The 7,011-nt window shown below is 37.3% G+C and overlaps 1 pseudogene; it reads right to left on the bottom strand.

The window, feature by feature from the left end:
- Positions 1–222: 222 nt before the first annotated feature.
- Positions 223–1,134, bottom strand: LOC100607482 (annotated as a pseudogene).
- Between the last annotated feature and the right edge of the window lie 5,877 nt (positions 1,135–7,011).

The raw sequence follows: 7,011 nt of genomic DNA, 5'->3' as shown, positions 1-7,011 counted from the left end.
ACAGGGCAGGGAACATCATACACCGGGGCCTGTCGGGGGGTGGGGGGCTGGGGGAGGGATAGCATTAGGAGAAATACCTAATGTAAATGATGAGTGGATGGGCGCAGCAAACCAACATGGCACATGTATACCTATGTAACAAACCTGCACATTGTGCACATATACCCTAGAACTTAAAGTATAATAATTAAAAAAAGAAAGTTGGAATCCATCAGTGTTCTATTAGTCATCTTCTCCTTCATCCTCTTCTCCCTCCCCTTCATCATCTTCATCTTCTTCACCTTCATCCTCATCCCCTTCATCAATACCTTCTAATCCTTCCTCCTCTTCTTCATCATCATCTTCTCTTTCTCCTTCTTCATCTTCATCAACATCTTCTCCTTCTCCTTCATCATCCATATTGGAAACCAAGTAGTACTGTAATAGGTTTGGCCAAATATCATCTTTGATGACCTCTCCTAACTCATTAGCCCCTACATCAGAATGGTCAGTAAACCAGGTAAAAAAGCTCTCTAGTTCCACATGCTGCTTCTTCCTGCTGGCTTTATTCTGTGTTTAACTTGAATGTTTTGTTAAATCCTTTCCAGATTTCCATTTGATTTCAGTGGACTTTGAAGATGGATCATCTCTCTCATTCAGATGAAATTCTTTGGAGAGAATTTTATTTCCAAAGTAAGGATTTTCATCAAAATAAAAATCTATTCAGAAATTTGATTTAATGTCATCAAATTCCATCACTTCGACTTTGGTCAAATAATGCACTGCCTCTTCATCCTCCACCCCAAGCAGTGCAGACACTTTTGGATGGTTGACAAATGTCGTTACCCAAAAATCTGGGATTTTGGCAATCAATTCTGACCTCTTCTGAGAAAATTATTTACGGAGTTTGTTGTATTTCTGTTCTACTTTCAAAATCTCCTCACTGGCTTGTTCATTAAGTCTGTCTATTTCATTTTGTACTTTATCAATGTGTTCAATTGCTTCTTGCTCTTCTTCTTCTCCCTTCTTCAGTAAGCCTGCAGAGGTCAATGTCTCCTCTGGTCTCAGGACAGGAGGTGGTCTTGGTTTCTTCATTTGAGGTGGGAGTGGAGACAGGTGTTTGGGGGCCATGTGGCTAAGGAAGTCCAAGAACCAGATCACAGGTCTCCTCACTCATCAGGAAGCAGGCAAAAAACTCAGGGTCATTTTTTAAGAGCATTTTCTTAATATGAATAATTTTTTTAGTTGACACTTAATAATTGTACATATTTATGGAGTACAGTGTGATATTTCAATACCTGTATACAATGCATAATGATCAAATCAAGGTAATTAGTGTCACCTCAAACATTTATTGTGTTGAGAACATTCAAAATTCTCTCTTGTAGCCATTTTAAAATATCAAATACTTAATAACTATAGTCACCCCACAGTGCTATAGAACACAAGAACTTACTCCTCTTATCTAGCTATAATTTCGTATTGGTTAAAAAAACCTTTCCTTTTCTCCCCTTCTCTCTACCCTTCCCAGGTTCTAGTTAGCACTATTTAGTAATAGTTTTGAATATGATTTAAGTTCAAGTAACCATGATCATCTGTAGTTTGTACTGTTTTCAGTAGTAAAAATTCAAGACTTGGACTCTTAAGGTTTCTAATAAAAAGCAAATGTTTACTTGTACTTCCCTTTGTTCCTCTTTACCAGTTATTTCTTTTTAATGTTTACACTTTGTTTCTTTTTTTTTTTTTTTTAATAGAGATAGGGTTTTGCCATGTTGCCCAGGCTGGTCTCGAATTCTTGGGCTCAAGTGATCCTCCCACATCAGCCTTCCAAAGTGCTAGGATTATAGGCATGAGCCACTATGCCCAGCCTAATTTTTAAATTTTGAAATAATTTTGGACTTAGAGAAAAACTGCAAAGTTCAGAGATCCCTGATATTCTTTACCCAGTTTTCTTGACCACATCTTATATAGTCTTAGCAAGATGATCAAAACCAGGAAATTAACATTGATACAATACCACTAACTAATCCGCAGACCCCATTGAAATAATTTTGCCAGTTTTTCCACTAATGTCTTTTTACTGGTACGATCCAGGATTCTACGTTGTATTCGGTTGTCATGTGTCCTAAGTGTTCTCTAATTTGTGACAGCACCTTAGTCTTTTTTTGTCTCCCACAACGGTGACACTTTTGAAGCCTACTAGCCAGTTATTCTGAAAAATCTCCCTAGATTTTGATCTGATAATTTCTCTTAATTATACTTTTTTGCAAGAATAACATAGAGGAGATATTGTGCCCTTCTCAGTGTCCCATATCAAGGGATACACAATATTAGGTGATATTAACTTTGATGACTAGGGTAAGGTGATGCATGCCAGGTTTTTCTACCAAAAAGGCATTTTTTTCCCTTTGTAATAATTAGGAGAGAAAATTTAAGACTATGCAAATAGTCTTATTTCTTATACTTTTGCTCATTAATTTTAGTGCCCAATGATGGTTCTTATCTGAAGAGTTATTACTATTTGCCTAAGAATAATTTTTATTTAAATAATTTCCTCTTCATTTATTAATCAGAATCCTACTGTAAGAAAGAATTGTCCTTTCTCAGCCTCTTAATTATTCATTCAATTACTTATATCAATTTAGAGCCATAGATGCTTATTTTGAGTATAATCCATTATTACAATTTTTAAATTGTTGTTGCTCAAATTGTCCCAATTTTTACTACAAAAGGAACCCCTTCAAGTTTCTTACATTCTTTCAGCATGTCCCTATCAGTTTTTGAGTATTTCCTTACCTTCTGGCATCACAAGATGTTCCAGACTAATCTTATCATTTCACTGGCTCAATCCTGGAGTCAACCAATTCTGCAAGGAACCCTGCTTCCTTTTATTGAAGAATGGCATTTAACAACCAAAATATAGGTGGTAGGTGTGCTCATTGCTACTGGGATGTCATGAGGTATAGGAAATATTTGTCTGTATATTACATATGTATATATACATCTATATTTACTTCTTTATGCCATCTGTGTACATAATAAAAATCATGAGTTTATGCTGATACCTCCTATTCTAACACTATAGGGTTTATTCTAGCTTCCTCCCCCTTCCTTATTTTTAACTTATTTCTTCTATTTCTTCTACTTGAGAAATGGGGCTCTCATTATTCACAATTTTTTTTTTTTTTGAGACGGAGTCTCGCTCTGTCACCCAGGCTGGAGTGCAATGGCGCGTCTCAGCTCACTGTGAGATCCACCTCCCGGGTTCACGCCATTCTCCTGTCTCAGCCTCCTGAGTAGCTGGGACTACAGGCGCCTGCTGCCATGCCCGGCTAATTTTTTGTATTTTTAGTAGAGACGGGGTTTCACCATGTTAGCCAGGATGGTCTCGACCTCCTGACCTCATGATCCACCCGCCTCGGCCTACCAAAGTGCTGGGATTACAGGCGTGAGCCACTGCGCCCGGCCCACAATGTTTTTATTTATTTTTTCAATCCTAGTAGATATGTAGCTTCAGAATTGCTAAAGCATATCCCCATGAGTATTTACCAAACAGATTAAGATATTTGCATACTGTTCATTTTATAATACTTGCATACAGTCTTTAGTGCTATAGCATATAGTCAAAATACTATTTCCAATGCTACTTTTCTTACTGTTCTGTTCTATTTGGGGTTCCCCCAGCATCTGGGTTGAATTTCATTAATTATAATGGGACAGGGGGACATTCCCACAGTTCTAAGAGTCAGAGCTACATAGTAAAGGCATATTCAGAAAAGTGCTGCTCATACCTTGCTCCTACCACTCTGTTCTCATTTCCCATTCTTTCCACCCTGTTTCCATCTACCCTCTGTAGGTAACCAATCTCATTATCCCTGGCTTATTTTTTCTGTATATTATTCCCTGTCAGGTTAGCAAAAATTAATAAATTTTACAACACATTCCGTTAGTGAAGCTGTATGTAAATAGGCATAGCATACTTAGGCACAAATGAGCAGATATGTGTATATGCTTTTAGTATTCCATTTTTTCTTACATCAAGCATAGTATACTATACATATTCTTTGCATTTTACTTTTTTCACTTAAAAGTATATCCTGGAAAATCACTACCTATTATTTCAGAGAGACTTTCCTCATTTTTTTTTACAGATATATAGTACTCCATGTATAAATGAACCATGGTTTTATTCAATCATTCTATCTGTAGGCATTTAGATTGATTCCAATATTTTGCAATTACAAATGATGCTTCAATGAACAATCTTGTATATATGTACTGTCATATCATTGGAAGTGAATTTTGGGCTAGATTTCTAAAATGAGTTTTCTGAGTCAAACAGTAAACGCACATGTAGCTTTGTAAAGTAATGCCAAATTTCACTTTTAAAAGGTTGTACCAGCTTGACATCCTACCAGCAATGCATGTAACAGAATGTGTTGTCAAATTTATTAATTTTTGCCAGCCTGACAGGCAAGAAATGGTATCTTGGTGTTGTTTTAATTGTATTCCTCTAATTATGAGTGAGTGTGAACAAGTTTCATGTTTAAGGACCATTTCTATTTCATTTGTTGTAAATTGTCTGCTCATGAAAGCAAAGCCAGCAACAGAAATGGACAGGAAACTTTCACATCTGGCTCCCAGGATAGGCCCTGCCCCCTGGATTGAGCTCCATGGAGACCTTAGACTTGCCTGCTTTCTCAGCCCTATTCATACACCCAGCACCCGGGGCAGACAGAATTCTATTCCTCCCAGAGGCGGTCCATGACCTCAGTACCACAGTTTGGTTGGTGTCTTAATCAAGCTCAATGATCTGAGTATTCAAGGTTACGGTTATTTTTGGGTTTCCTCTGACAATAAAAATCATTTTCTGCAGATGCTTAAAAGTAAGCCCTGTGTTTGGTGTAGAAATCACAAAGTTAACAATTAACATGGGCCCTGGGTATCTTCACGTTTGAGTGTCAGACATTGCTCCTCACGTTTCATACTGGGAAAAGTCAATCCACTCACCATTTGGCAAAGGTCAAAGCAGGGGACTGACCTTATGACTGATGATTCTGTGTTCCAGATCATTGTGAATTCCTCTACCTCTTTTTGCAAAAGAAACAAGGAATTTTCCTGAGTTTCAATTGAATTAATCACATTTAACAACTCTTCAGAGGAAAAAAAAATCAATTTTGTAAATTACAAGTACTGCCAGGGGAGCCTTACATTAGGCATCACTTCTGTGTATATGGTCAGGCCAGAAATGAAGCTGGATTTGATCCATTGAGGTTGAACTGTCACCAAAGGCAGCATTTCCGCTACTATCTGTCTTTTCAATACTGTAAATAAAGAACTGGATCAATTTGAACAACAGAGTCATTACTGTATCTTAATTCAATGTTTTCTGCTATTAATACATCTTGTCTTCTTTTGATTCTCTAACTCAAAAGAGCTTGTCGTTACGTGTTATTTGTTTCATTTAGCACCATTATCAAATTAAATAGGGAAGTATCTTCCTTTGCTTGTAGTCTCCAGGGCTGGAAGGGAAGTAATGCAGTAACTGTACAAGCCTTATTTAGCTCACACAGCTCAATGGTACCCTTGCAAAGCAGGTGACTTTAAAAGGGATACTTTCTTTCCACATGAGCAATCTCATCAAGAACTCTTTTAGCCTGACACCTAAAAGCTGTTCTACTTGCATATGACCTCTATTTGTTAGTTACATGGGATTAAGGAAAATTGATCTATCCTTAGGGTCCTCTTTACCCTAAACTGCTTATAAATTCATCTATAATTTGGAAAAAAATAAATAAAGGGAAAATAGCTAAGGGGAGTCTATCACCGAATTCAGGTAAAATTCGAGGTCTTATTTGTATTACCAGTTCTATTTCTGTATACCTAAATCTATGATGTTTCAGTTATGGACCATGAACTATAAACTCAAGTTCACTTTCACTGCAACCTTGGTTAAGAAACAGGTGCTATCAATGCAGGCATTAATCATCTCAAGAACATTCAGGGTATGAAATGGTTTCCCTGACTTTGATGTAAACAAAAATGTTTCAAACTTTTCCCTTTCTGTACCGGGTAGTACTGTGGGTGACTTTTCTGCAGTCTTTTTAGGAGAGAGAGAATGAGTTGAAAACATTAATTTGCATGTTTTATGGAAAACAATTTCTGTTAGAGCCACTGGCATACTAAAATTGCTCAATACTGACTGAAATAGGGAGTCTATTTTAGAAGGACTTCCAGCTTGGGTGACCAGTTTCCTATTTGCAAACTTTGAAAATCTCTTATCGGGGCAATGGCTTAACCATTAATAAGAAAAACACAGTCCCCTTCTCTAATTCTGCAATTCCCTTGTTGAACTTGGCCAACCACAGGTACGATGGCTCACTGCCCATTAAGCCATTTTGACACTCTTCTGGGTTTTATATAGAAAACAATAACCTCAATTGTCTAAAAAAAGAGAGAGACTTTAAAATCAGCATATACATATCCTCATAAACACACACACACACACAGTCTTCTGCACACATACATACTCCATACATGAATAGCAATGTCCTTACTAACATAATAAACATCCCTTTCAGTTCTTCTGTCTTTAGTGGTTCCCATTTCAGAGCCACACCACAGATTCTTTGTGTCCTAAGTCCACAAGAAGCATCCCAAGCATTCTTGCAAGCCCTGTGGCTTGGCTCATGCAACTGGGAATAAAAGATCCCTTGAATACAAATGGCAATGCTCATGCTAGCAGCTGCCACCCAAGGGTAGCAAACACCATGCAGTTCATGTTTTGTACTGCTGCTTTTCGTTCTGAGTGAAAGATGAGAGATACGCTCTCACTGGAGAATTCTTTGGTTCTGATTTATGTGAGGAGAAAAACAGAGGTGTTTTTTTTTTTTTTTTTATGATTCCCTGTGGCATGTAGAGTTTGACCTTGACTTTTTAACTACCAGGAACACATGAACTTCTACCCCGGATTATGCCTAAACTTTTAAAATAAAGGAATTTAAAAAACAACTCCGATTTGCATGGAGCTAC

This window comes from Nomascus leucogenys, chromosome 1a (genome assembly GCF_006542625.1).
Source record: "Nomascus leucogenys isolate Asia chromosome 1a, Asia_NLE_v1, whole genome shotgun sequence".
NCBI classification, from domain to species: domain Eukaryota; kingdom Metazoa; phylum Chordata; class Mammalia; order Primates; family Hylobatidae; genus Nomascus; species Nomascus leucogenys.
The sequence above is the reverse complement of the archived record's forward strand: the minus strand, read 5'-3'. Positions and strand labels throughout refer to the sequence as shown.